Source organism: Muntiacus reevesi, chromosome 12 (genome assembly GCF_963930625.1).
Source record: "Muntiacus reevesi chromosome 12, mMunRee1.1, whole genome shotgun sequence".
Lineage (NCBI taxonomy): Eukaryota > Metazoa > Chordata > Mammalia > Artiodactyla > Cervidae > Muntiacus > Muntiacus reevesi.
This window is the reverse complement of record NC_089260.1, coordinates 73,138,550-73,152,574: the sequence shown is the minus strand read 5'-3', so window position 1 is coordinate 73,152,574 and position 14,025 is coordinate 73,138,550.

Below are 14,025 nucleotides of genomic sequence, written 5' to 3'. Positions count from 1 at the left end.
GTTGTGGTTTAGTCCCTAACTTGTGTCTGACTCTTTGTGACCCCATGGACTGCAGCATGCCAGGCTTCCCTGTCCCTCCCTCTCTCCTGGAGTTTGCTGAAATTCATATCCATTGAGTTGGTGATATTAACCAACCATCCTTAGGTTAGGGAACTCTGAAGTACCCACCTTACCCCTGAAGTGGCCAAGGTGGTTAATTTTGGTTAATGCACACCTATATTGAGTCAGGCCTGGTGCACAACATCATCAGTAAAGTCTACCTAATTATTGCTTATATTCGTGTTTTCTGACTTAAGCTCAGTTGATGACTGAGGATTCTCAATTGTGAATACACTTGCCCAAGTTCATGTACCAACAGTCCTGGGGTTGGGATTTGAACCCAGGGAATGTCTTTTTAAATTTTATGCATTTATTTATTTTTGGGTGCACTGGCTCTTGGTTGCTCTGCCGAGCTTTCTCTAGTTGTGCCGAGAGCGGGGACTACTCTTGCAGTGCGCGGGCTCCTCATTGTGGTGGCTTCTCCTGTTGTGAGCACAAGCTCTAGAGGGCAGCTCAGTACTCATGGTACATGCGCTGAGTTGCTCCACAACATCTGGGATCTTCCTGGACCAAGGATCAAACCCAAGTCCCCTGCATTGGCAGGCGGAGACCAGCCGTGAAGTCCCAAGCATTTCTGGGTTGAAAGCATGACCTCTTAATACCTTCTGCCTCTGAGCAAGAAGAGTCTGGAGCCTCTATTCCATAGTAGAACTGGGGCTTCTATGATTCCTACATATGTGTTCCCTCCGGTTAATTCCTTTTTGGTTTTCATATGATCACTACTTTTTCTTTCCTTTCTTCCTTTTTTTTTTTGTCCAGTCCTTCTTAGCAGTACCAAGTTGAACCAAAAGATGGAAATTTCTTTTCAGTTAACCTGTGGAGGTCCTTCTATGGTATTAATAAATGCTACCCCCTGTAACTCTTATTTAGCATATGAAGCAAAGACTAACTGATGTTTTAAAATATGTGCAGAAAAATGTGCCCCCTGCCAGAGAGATACAAATGGTTGTCCACATCTTTTATGATAGAAGTGCCAGAGAGCTAGAGTTCTTTAAGACCCATTTTAACGCTCAGGTGCTGTGCAGGTTGAGAAAAGTTTACTGAGTAAACCTCATAGTGGAAGGAATTAAATCTTTTTTCAAGAGCGTACAAAATCAAGAAACTTTTGTGCTAGATCTCAAAGGATGAGTAGGAATTTTAAGACTGGGATTAGTTCAGTTCAGTGGCTCAGACGTGTCCAACTCTTTGCAACCCATGTACTGCAGCACACCAGACCTCCCTGTCCATCACCAATTCCCAGAGTTTACTCAAACTCATGTCCATTGAGTGAGTGATGCCATCTAACCATCTCATCCTTTGTCGTCCCCTTCTCTTCCTGCCTTCAATCTTTCCCAGCATCCGGGTCTTTTCAAATGAGTCAGTTCTTTGCATCAGGTGGCCAAAGTATTAGAGTTTCAGTTTCAACATCAGTCCTTCCAATGAATATTCAGGATTGATTTCCTTTACTTAGGATGGACTGATTGGATCTCCTTGAAGTCCAAGGGACTCTCAAGAATCTTCTCCAACACCACAGTTCAAAAGCATCAATTCTTTGGCGCTCAGCTTTCTCTATAGTCCAACTCTCACATCCATACATGACTACTGGAAAAACCACAGACTTGACTAGATGGACCTTTGTTGGCAAAGTGATGTCTCTGTTTTTTATTATGCTGTCTAGGTTGGTCATAACTTTCCTTTCAAGGAGTAAGTGTCTTTTAATTTCATGGCTGGAGTCACCATCTGCAGTGATTTTGGAGCCCTCCCCAAAATAAAGTCTGTCACTGTTTCCACTGTTTCCCCATCTATTTGCCATGAAGTGATGGGACTGGATGACATGATCTTAGTTTTCTGAATGTTGAGCTCTAAGCCAAGCCAACTTTTTCTTTCTTTTTTTGATTCCATTTCTTTTTAAAAAATTTCAATTGGAGGCTAATTACTTTACAATATTGTGGTGATTTTTGCCATACGTTGACGTGAATCAGCCATGGGTGTACATGTGTTCCCCATCCTGAGCCCCCCTCCCACCTCCCTCTCCATCCCATCCCTCAGGGTCATCTCAGTTCACCAGCCCTGAGCACCCTGTCTCATGCATCAAACCTGGACTGGCAATCTGTTTCATATATGATAATATACATGTTTCAATGCTATTCTCTCAAATCATCCCACTGTCGCCTTCTCCCACAGAGTCCAAAAGACTGTTCTGTACATCTGTATCTCTTTGCTGTCTTGCATGTAGGGTCATCATTACCATCTTTCTAAATTCCATATATGTGTGTCAGTATACTGTATTGGGTGACAATATACAGCCTTGATGGACTCCTTTCCCTATTTGGAACCAGTTTGTTGCTCCATGTCCAGTTCTAACTGTTGCTTCCTGACCTGCATACAGGTTTCTCAAGAGGCAGGTCAGGTGGTCTGGTACTCCTATCTCTTTCAGAATTTTCCACAGTTTTTTGTGATCCAAACAGTCAAAGGCTTTTTCTGGAACTCTGTTGCTTTTTCGATGATCCAGCCAATGTTGGCAATTTGATTTCTGGTTCCTCTGCCTTTTCAAAAACCAGCTTGAACATCTGGAAGTTCACGGTTCATGTATTGTTGAAGACTGACTTGGAGAATTTTGAGCATTATTTTACTAACATGTGAGTTAAGTGCAACTGTGTGGTAGTTTGAGCATTCTTTGGCATTGTGTTTCTTAGGGATTGGAATGAAAATTGACCTTTTCCCGTCTTGTGGCCACTGCTGAGTTTTCCAAATTTGCTGGCATATTGAGTGCAGCACTTTCACAACATCATCTTTTAGCATTTGAAATAGCTCAATTGGCATTCCATCACCTTCACTAGCTTTGTTTCTAGTGATGCTTCCTAAGGCCCATTTGACTTCACATTCCAGGATGTCTGGCTCTAGGTGAGTGATCACACCATCATGATTATCTGGGTCATGAAGATCTTTTTTTGTACAGTTCTGTGTATTCTTGCCACCTCTTCTTAATATCTTCTGCTTCTGTTAGGTCCATACCATTTTTGTCCTTTATCGAGCCCATCTTTGCATGAAATGTTCCCTTGGTATCTCTAAATTTCTTGAAGACAGGGATAGGGAAAGATTATTGAGTTAAAGAGTGAGTACAAAAGTACAAAATGAGGATGGTGTGGAGGCTTCATAGACTATTAAGAAATTCACTGTGGTTGCAGCTTATTGTTCATGGTGCCTCACACCAAGGAGCCAAAGTTTATCTTCTAAGTTGCAAGAACCTAACAATGGCTTTTCTACTAGGCTTTAGAACCTATCATACTTATTAATTGTTCACTTTGCACCAAGAACTATTTTAAGCAATTTATATAAACTAGCCCATTTAATCAGCGCAGTGAGAGATGCCTTTATTGTCTCTACTTCTTTATATGAAAGAAACTGATATCTAGAATACTACATTTTTGTTGTCATTTAGTTACTAAGTGTCCGACTCCTTCTGTGACTTCATGGACTATAACCGACCAGGCTGCTCTGTCCGTGGGATTCTCCAGGCAAAGAATGCTGGAGTGGGTTGTCATTTCCTTTTCAGAGGATCTTTCCAACCCAGGGATCGAACCTGTGTCTCCTGCATTGGAAGGCAGATTCCTTACCACTAAGCCACTAGGGAAGCCCAGAATAATAATAATCCACCTCATTCAAAGCATCCCTGTATTAAGTGGCAGAAACAGGATTTGGACCCTGAAAGCCTGGCTCCGAAGTCATAGGCCCTTAATGATGTGTCTTTCTTCCTTGCTGGTGTCAATGTTTTTCTTGCTTTCCCTAATTTGGGGAGCAGGAGCGTGGGCAGCAGTCCCTGTGACTCCAAATTGATTTGAACTGTAATGATGGAGAACGTGGTCTTTGTACACTCAGATTCCAAAGCACATCAATCAGGCAGCCCAGGAGGGGTGCAAGTGACCAAAAGCTAATTTCTTCCAGACAGTTCATTTTCCTTTCCTGTCTTTCCTCTAAGTTCTCCTGGTGTTTTTAGGAAAATCACTTGTGCAATGGTAAATGGTATTCTGTCTATAAGGGTCTGGGCATTTCCCTTCTGTCATCTCAGATTTCCATCACATCCACTGTTACCTTGATTTATAAGGACGGGTGAGATTTGAAAATGTTAACTCTAGAAAAATGATGGCTTCCTACCTGCTGTTTTGGCCCATTTATGATAAATAGCCAGACAGGGAGGCTGTGGAGGGACTGTGGGAAAATACACAGTTCCACCCAAACAGGATCACCTCCTCCTCAGGTCCCTGCCTGGAGAGCGGGTGCTGGTGGAGTCTTCACTGCTTCCTCTCCACACCTAGGTCAGCAGTTTCTAAGTCATTGTTCTTTCTTACTTTCTACTCCTTCCAAAGTCTCCCTGGATCCCCAAAATTGCCAAGAACTTTTTGCACATCTTTCAAAAACCATGTTCATATTTTTCACCTCTTCCTAGACATCGTTGTGTGCATGTCTTATTATCTGCAGGTTTTTATATATTTTTTGCAGGCAGAGCTGGAGCTGAAGTCCTGAGTTGACAAAATACACCCGCAGGAAAATCCTACCTGCCACTTGTTGTGTGCTTCACAGGTGAGCTTTCACATTTTTTAATGACTGGGGGAAAAAAAGTCAAAAGAATCATGCATTTTAGGACATGTGAAAATTAGGTAAAATTCAAATTTCAGTGTTGATAAACTTTTCCAGGAGTGTGGCCACATACTGTCATTTTTGAATTGTCTGTGACTGCTTCCAGGCTGCCACGGTGGACCTGAGTAGTTGTTACAGAGATCTCAGAGCTTACAGCGCCTGAAATATTTGCCATCTGATGCTTTATAGGGAAAAAAATATTCCCACCGTTGGTCTGAATCTCTGTTTTGCCTCTCAAGACACACAGTTGCATGGTGCAAACAGAAGTGCATTTCACAATAAATTTTGTAGAAGCTTCTGTGTTGCAGGCATAGATGTCTTTTCCTTTCAACCCCCATCAGGACCCTCCCTCATTCCTTACAGTGTTGCATACGTGCTAAGTCAACTTCAGTTCTGTCTGACTCTTGGTGACCCTGTGGATTTGTAGCCCGCCAGGCTCCTCTGTCCATGGAATTCCCCAGGCGAGAATACTGGAGTGGGCTGCCATGTCCTCCTCCAGGGGATCTTCCCAACTCAGAGATCGAACCAGTGTCTCGTGTCTCCCGCATTGGCAGGCAGGTTCTTTACCACTAGAGCCATCTGGTTCATTAGTCCTAATTCTTTGTGGATTTTGCATTATGCACATGGCCCCTCAGATACCCTGCTCACCACTCAGGACCTTGTCCATCTCTGGTCCTCCAGTTGACCCCCGATGTCCACTTGACAGGGACCCAAAGGAAGCCTATGGGAAGGAAAAGGGACACTTTCTCTCCCCATTTGCTTTCTCTCCCTGACTTTGCTGCCTGTTCTAGCAACAAAACCCAAGAAATGCTTGTACATCCAGGCAGTGGCAGTCCCTTCCTATAGCAACCTGTTATTCCAAAACGCACATTTAGATCCAGCTGCCAACTTTATTGTGTCTCCTGAGACATCCAGACCAGCTAGCCGCTGTCACTTCTTTGGAAGTCCAGGACCCAGCTCCGTCAAGCCCCCTGTCTGACTGAGTTTAGGGATGCCAGCATCAACTCAGCCGCGCCCTCTCCTGGAATGCCCGAGTTTCAGCTCCTTGAGTCCCCTCCTGTTCAGTTCTTAGTCATGTTGGACTCTGTGCGACCCCATGGACTATACAGCCCATCAGGCTCCTCTGTCCGTGGAATTTCCCGGGGAAGAATACTGGAGTGGGATCTGCATCTTAGTTTTGTCTTTTCTCACTGATTGCTCAGAAATGTTCTCCATGTATGTATTTTCTTCACCTGCTATGATGCAATTTCCCTGAAGGCACTGAATTTACATTTCTCTTCCATGTCTCATGGCATCATACAAATATTATTTGATTGACTTAACAAAAAGCAAAAGTGGCAGGGTTCCAGAGACGTATTACGTAATTATCTGTTCCGTACAAATGCTATGCTCTCCTGATATGCATGCAGGTACACGTGTGTGTGCGTGTGTGTGTGCATGTGTGTGGCGGGCATGTGTGGTGTATATATATGATGTGTGTACAATATGCGTGATGGGGATGCTGTGTGGTGTGTACCTGCATTGAGGTGTGCCTCAAAGAGCAGAGGGCAGAGGACGCTTTAGTTTGCGGCCCTGACATTTCTGCTTCCGTAGTTGGCTCTCGCTGCCCCAGGTTTATGGTACAATGTTGGCCAAGATGGGCACTAGGAATTGAGAATACTGTTTCTAAATGTATAATTGAAGTGAAGCATATTGTTTACTGAGACTAATGGGATACCGAGGTGTCTCAGAACAGGGTGTGATTGCAGCGTGTGAGGAGGGAGGGTGAGCTTGCCAGTGGAAAGTGGAGACGAACAGGGTTGTGGCAGGTGCAGGCAACATAGGGTGAATAATGAAACAATAGACCGTGTAATTGGATGATGCACTGTCCTGGTTGCTGGGGATTCGTGCTGCAGCCCAACAATGCGGCGTGCTGAGCCTGCCTGCCACAGGGTACCGCTGGGTAGGGAGAACAGAGAGTGGGCTGCAGGATGGGGTTTCAGGGGTCCTGGAAACACCTTCCCTTCTCCCCACATGTGGCAGTCTCTTACTTAAAAAGTTTTTCTTCCCATCTTTCTACTTTGCATTATAAAGATTACAAATGGGGGGAAGACTTCTTGAAGTAACTATCAAGGGTAAATGAGTATGTTTGTTAGGACTCATTTTTTTTGATTCATTTAAAATGTGTAATATTTTATTTTATATTGGAGTTTTCTTTAATATTGGAGTTTTATTTATTTTATATAGCCAGTTAACAATATTGTGATAATTTCAGGTGGACAGCCAAGGAACTCAGCCATACATATACATGTATCCATTCTCCCTCTAACTCCCCTCCCATCCAGACTGCCATGTAACATTGAGCAGAGCTGCCCGTGCTATTCAGTAGGTCCTTGTTGGTTATCCATTTTAGAAGTAGCAGTGTGTGCATGTCCATCCCAAACTCCCTATCCCCCTGGTAATCGTAAGTTTGTTCTCAAAGTCTGTGAGTCTGTTCCTGTTGTGTGTGTGTGTGTGTCTGTGTGTGTCTGTGTGTGTCTGTGTGTGTGTGTGTGTGTGTGTGTGTGTATAGTAGGAAAAACAACAGGAAGCAACTTAAGCCCAGAAGAGACTCATTTGTAATGTGTTCAGTGTTTGTAAATGAACCAAGAATGGGCATGCAGGTGGTTTCAGGAATCAACTGAAACCAGGGACTTGAATTTATCCAAATGCTTTGTCTTCTTTCTTCTCTTTTCCTCTCTTTTCGAATTCTTCTGTATATCTCTCTTGAACAGCTTCCTCCAGGGGCCAAGTCAATTTTGGATAATCATGGCTGTCAGCAGTGCCTGAGTTTTACACATTACAGCTTCAGGCAGCTGATGAATGAGTTGGGCTTAGTTTTAGTTTCAAAATTATGAGGTAAAGAAAAGTAGAGGACCTCACTGTGTCACATACACATCACTGGTAAATCAAGAGTGGCCAGCATTGTGTCATGCTGGACAGACAGTAATTTCTAGAGGAACCATGTGGCTGGTTGGTGGAGGGAGTTCCAAGAAAACAAACATGCATTTCACCTGATATCAACATACGACTTCAGGCTTATACTTTCCCTGTGCTTGGTGTATATTTTCTGTCCAATTGCTTGGAGCATATTGTGTCTTTACATATAAAATCTTTGAAAGAGGAGATGCTAGTCTAGGTTCTGAAAAGATGAAACATTAGCTGTCCACTGAAGTGATATATGCACGCTGTATGCTGTGAATGGCAATTTGGAAAATGTGTCAGTGGGTTATGATGCCTGCCCTGATCATTGGAAATCAACAATCCATTCAACAGTCATTGTGGAGGACTTTCACTTTATGAAGGCTTATAAGTAGACTCTTGGGCTTTCCTGGTGGCTCAGCTGGTGAAGAATCTGCCTGCAATGTAGGAACCCTGGGTTCGATCCCTGGATTGGGAAGGTTCTCTGGAGAAGGGAACGGCTTACCCACTCCAGTATTCTGGGCTGGAGAATTCCATGGACTATATAGTCCATGGGGTCGCAAAGAGTCGGACATAACAGAGCGACGTTCACACAAGTAGTCTCTTTACCCTTAAGAAGCTTGTGACTTGGTCAGGAGACTGTTCTAAGCCAAACACTCTCTTTTGTAGGTTCTCATTAGTTGTCTATTTTATAGATACTAGTGTAGGAATGTCAATCCCAATCTCCCAATTCATCCCATCCCACCTTTCCCCTTGGTGTTCATGTTTGTTGTCATCTGTGTCTCTTTTTGCTCTGCAAATAGGGTTATCTCTACCATTTTTCTAGATTCCACATACATGTGTGAATATACGATACTTGTTTTTCTCTAACTTTCTTCGCTCTGTATTTCAGTCTCTAGGTCTATCCATGTCTCTGCAAATGGCAGTTTCATTCCTTTCATGATGAATTCAAGATTCTTAAATAAGACTCAGCCTCAGAAGTCTGAGTTTTCTCCTTTGTCACATAGGAAGGGTGATAATGTTATCCTCCTGCTTGACTCACAAAGCTTCTATTTTTCATTTTTCAATACTTCTGATTTTGAAATATATTTCACCTGATATCAATATACAACTTTAGGCTTATACATTCTCTGTGCTTGGTGTATATTTTCTGTCCAATTTCTTGGAGCATACTGTGTCTTTACATATAAAGTCTTTGAAAGGGGTGATGCTAGTCCAGAGGAGCCCCAAAATTTGGAGCGACCAGACCTCCATGTGTTATCACAGGCATTGCTAGGAGCATTGGGAGTAGACAAAATGCAGCCAAATTTGGGGCAGGTAAGTGCTCACCTGTGGGCATTTCTGGGCATGTAACCAAGTCAAACTTGACTGAGATTAGAGAGACTGGATGTCAGCGCTCTACAGGATCAGGGAGAAGGTGATCGAAGGGCATCAAGAGAGAGAAGAGTGAATCAGAGCTTCTGGAAAATAAAAAACTGTGTGCCATTCCAGGTAGAATGGAATCAAAACAGAGAGTGAAAAGGGGGTGGAAGCATAAGGGTGTGCAGCTCCAAGGACCCAAAGAGAATCTGCAGGGAAGTTGAGTGTGCCTTCAACTATCTTTTATTTCTGCCTATTTCATGTTTGAATAACTTTAGGCTTTCTGACCAGAGGCAAAAATCTTCTATTTTGGAACTTGCCCATGCAGAGCTGCTTTAAAGAAGAGGTCTGAATACATAAAGAAATTAGTTACAGGAATGGGATGTAACTGTGGATGTTTTATTCATTCCTAAGCCAACACTTATAGAACATGGGAAGGAACTATTCCATAAAGAAAGGTAAGGCTCAAAGCCTGTGGCTCCCAGCAAAGACAGCTCTCTCAGATACACTCTCTGCAATTAAAGAATTCATTCATTTGAGACATAACATCAAACACCTAGCATATGCTAAGCCCTTGCTCGGTACTATGAATATACTGTTAAATAGGAAAGACATTAACTCTGCCCTGTAAGGACCCATGAAATACCAGGTGGTATTGAACAAATCACCTTAAATACCTGAAAGTTATGACATATAGAAACATCAAGTTCAATGATGCCATGATCAGGGAAAACAAAGCAGTTTGTGAAAGAGATTTCTTAAACAAATTGAGTGGTAGACAGACATTGGAGGGACCCCTATGATTTCACTTCCTGGTAGTCATAGCTTGGTATAATCCTAGGATGAGACTTGTGATTCTAACCAATAGATTGCACAGAGATGGCAAGGCACCACTCTTGTGATTATGCTGTGTTATGTAAGACTGTGGTTTGTCCCCTCACCACTTCTAGTCAACATAGTATTGGAAGTCCTAGCTACAGCAATCAGATAAGAAAAAGAAATAAAAGGTATCCAAATTAGAAGACTATGACTTGTCTTTTTTGCCTTGCCAGCTTTGAGGGGAAAAAAAAGTGATCTTTTTTCTCCTGTAGGATCCATAGGTCTTACAGATATAAGGAAATTAATTCTGCCAACAACCCCAGGATGAGGGGTGGGATTGGAAGTAAGTGCCCCTCCAGTGGAGCCTCTGATGAGTCACCAGCCCTAGATAACAGCTTGAGTGACTCAAAGCAGAGGACATAACTCCCTGCCTAGACCCTTGACCCTCAGACACAGAGATCATGTATGTTATTTTAAGCTGTAAAGTTTGTGCTAATCTGTTATGGAGCAATAGAAAAACAAAACCACAGAAATTTTAATACGTTAAATGTCGAACTCTCTTCTCAGCTCTGCACTTGGGACCTGAACCAGTGATAAAGAATTCAAGAATCCCCACCCACCACACCTAGCTATGCTTGTGGGTCACAGTCCAGTAGGGGACTTATGCTTGTAAAGGCAGTGATGAACCCTGTGGGAAGTACCCGTGGTTTTGTGGTCATTCAGAGAAGCAAGCTTCCAGCTCTACCTTGTGGGAATCAGCTAAGTTCATGCTCTAGAAAAAAGGGGAGCTGAATCTTGGAGAGTGAGAAGACAGTCACTGGCCAGAAATGCCAGGACCAGCGTTATGGGCACCGAACAGATGGCAGGGCATTCGCTAAGCTCAGAGCTGTCAAAGATCACACATTCCATCAGATCTTCTCATCACTTTAGGGCGAGAAGAAACCCTTGAGATCTCAGAGAAAGAAGAGGAAAGGAAACACAGCCTCTGTTTATTGAATAACTGTGTGTATTAAAAATCAAACACAACTATGTGATTATTCTCCATTCCAACTTCTCCCCCTTCCCTGAGTTACACACACCTCTTGCCAATTTATGACATGTCGACAGAGTTATTATCTAGCGAAAATTACCGCCACCCACGCTGGGAATTTCTGCTGTTATAAAACAAAAGCAAACGCCAAATCGGGAGGAGAAAGAGTGCATGTGAGAGAGGGCCTTTTGCATCTCTTTTCTGACAATGTTCTTTTTATGCTAATATCTCATAGTTTCCTACCTTAATGACTCCATTAAATGCCATGAGAGTATTTGCAGGAGAAAAGTGCTACCTGGAGATGAAGATGTAAAGTTACTAAGTGTGTTTTGAGGAACAGAGAAGATTTCTCAGTAAAGGAGTTAATGTTCCAAAGAAAGCTTTGTTTATCCGACAGACTTTATGACTGTGCTGTTTTCTTCACTCAGCACCTTAATTCTCAACCACCATAAGGCTGTCCAGATGTTTAAAATAAAAAGCCCATTTGGGTATTATCAGAGATTACTGGGAAGAGATAGACAGACATGATGTTTGGCTATGCAACATAAATTCCCCACGTATGTGCCAGCCAGCACACTCTGTATTCTCACCCCGCTGGAAGACTGAGCCAATAAATCACAAGAACGAGACACAGGGCCCCGAACACAATTTACCTCTAGACAGCTGCCGTGGCTGGGAGGGAGGAGGAGAGGTAGAAATGAAGAATGTGAGCAGGCCTGGTGCCCAGGGCTTTTCACTCTGCCTAACTTGGAGAATCTGTGTTCTTCTCCTGACCTCCCTCATCAGATGTAGCATCAACCTTGTTAGATGCATATTCTATTGGAAGCAGCCTTGTCAATTTCTCAATAGCTTGCCAGCTCCCTTTTCTAATTCCTCAGCTTTGATTTGTTTCATTCCTTCTGCCTGCTGTGCCTGTCCTTTTTATCTCTGCCAATTAACATTCTACTTCTCCTTCAAGGTCTTTCTTGAGACCTCAAGCGTCTTGACACCCTCTAGAATCACACTAACCAAAGCAAGCCTCCCTTATGTTTGCATGTTCATTAGTCCGTCACCTCTAATGTGTTTAGCGTGCTCCGCCTTGAGTACGTGGGCATCCAACCCCTCTACAAGACTAAGTGTCTTGAGAACAAGAAGTGTGCATTTTATTTTGTGTAGTTCTAATGATAGCAACAATTCTGTATGCGTCTTTCTAGCACAGTACTGCCCTGGAGTCCATGCGAAATATTTGCCCCATCAGTGCACTTACAGACCATCTGGGATACTGCAGTCATCACTGTGATTCCAAGAGGTAAGAGCCATTGGTTTTGCTTTCTAGATAAGGAGAATGAAACCTGTACATGGGGAGTGTTTTCCGCAAGGTCACGTAGCAGGGACTTGAGCCAAAGGTGTGACAGACTGCACTACCATTATATCAGACCTCCCCAAGCCAGGCACATAATGGGTGATTAAAAAGAAAAAAAAATTATGAATGAGAATGCAATGCAAGCATGAATGAATACTCACATGGAAACTTCATTTACTCTCCTCTGGGGCAGTAAAACTCACCATCGATGATTTTGTCTATGTGTTTATCTTTTTATCACTGTTTACATGCCTTCTCTGTGCTGATAAGTTAGTGGCTTGGTTGACCACACTCCTCGGCTGGACTCTGGCTCTGTTATTACCCTGGGCATGTCCTTAACTCCTTTCTGCCAGTCAGGAAGCTAGGGGCATCACTCATTGGCTTACCTGACAATCGGTACACGTGGATGCCAATCATAATGGTATGCCAGTGACCTTAAAAAATGCTAGATAAGAACAAGAGAGAAAAAATAAGATAATATTTTAATTTTTAAGAGGAAAAATAAGATAAATGACCTTCATTGAAAAGGAGCACTGTTTGTTCTCAGAGCAGAACAGATGGACTGATTTTTCGTTAAATGATGCTCTTCTCCAGAAAGAGCAGTGGACAAGTCTTCTCCTTAATCCTTGGTTCACCCACTCACAGTGCTGGCTGCTTACTCACCTGTCAGTCACTTACTGCACATGCCCAGGGGGCAGAGATCTCTTTGGACGCTTTAGAAGAAATAGTTCTAGAAAGAAAATAATTGCATGTAAGGTGGCTGACAAATCAGGCCTATTATGAACTATTGATAGTTGTGTGACTTTTTAATTCCTGAGCCAGCATGTATTTTTCTAAGCAGTGAGGGTGTCCTTTCAACACTCATATTCCATGTGTGTGTGTGTACACTCACCACAAGCGTTCCTGGGAATTTTGCCCCTGCTATTTCCTTACAAACAGATGGCTAATAATGAGGATGTTCCTGTCCCTTACCTGTAATTCCTAATTACACAGCATAAATACAAATTTAGTTTTAATTCAATTAACTGGTAATGAGGTGAGGACATAATACTTGAATATTTGATATCAGTTTGGGAGTGGTAAGCCATGGACAATAATATTTGTGTTCCATTATATTCTCTGTGGTACTTTCAAAATCTTTTAAAATGTCCTCAAAATACTCTGGCTGGAATAGCCATAGAAGCAAGAAAAGCATTATCAGAGAAAAAAAATATATGCATATTAGAGACCTAAATTTAAGTCACTTTAACAGTTACCTTTTGAGGGATTTTCTGGGAAGTCCTGTGGTCAAGACTTTGCTTCCAATGAAGGGGGCTGCTTCTTTGAGCCCTGTTCGGGGAGTGAAGATCCCACATGACTTGGGGCCAAAAAATCAAAACACAAAACAGAAGCAGTATTGTAAACAATTCAATGAAGACTTCAAAAATGGTCGGCATCAAAAAAAAAAAAAACTTTGAAAAACTCCAAATCCACAATTACTTTCTGAGCCCCTATTAAGAGCAAGGCATCGAAGAATAGTATATATTCTTCACTTCTTCAAGGCCATGTCCCAAGTGGTGTCAAAGTGAGTCACACCACTCACGTGTTCAACTCTGTGTTCCTGACTCCCAGCCACAGTGAAGGAGACTTCCTTTTGTTTGGGTTACGCTCTGCCCCTTGGACCGTAAAGTCTGCGGTCCTCTAGCTCTGCTGTTACCACAATTTTAAACCACTGTCTCCCTCCCTCCCTACTTGTCTGCCCTTGCACTCACCTCCCTCCTTACCCACGACACCTACACTGAGACATCCAGACCCGTCATTCATATTCCTTGCTCCTACA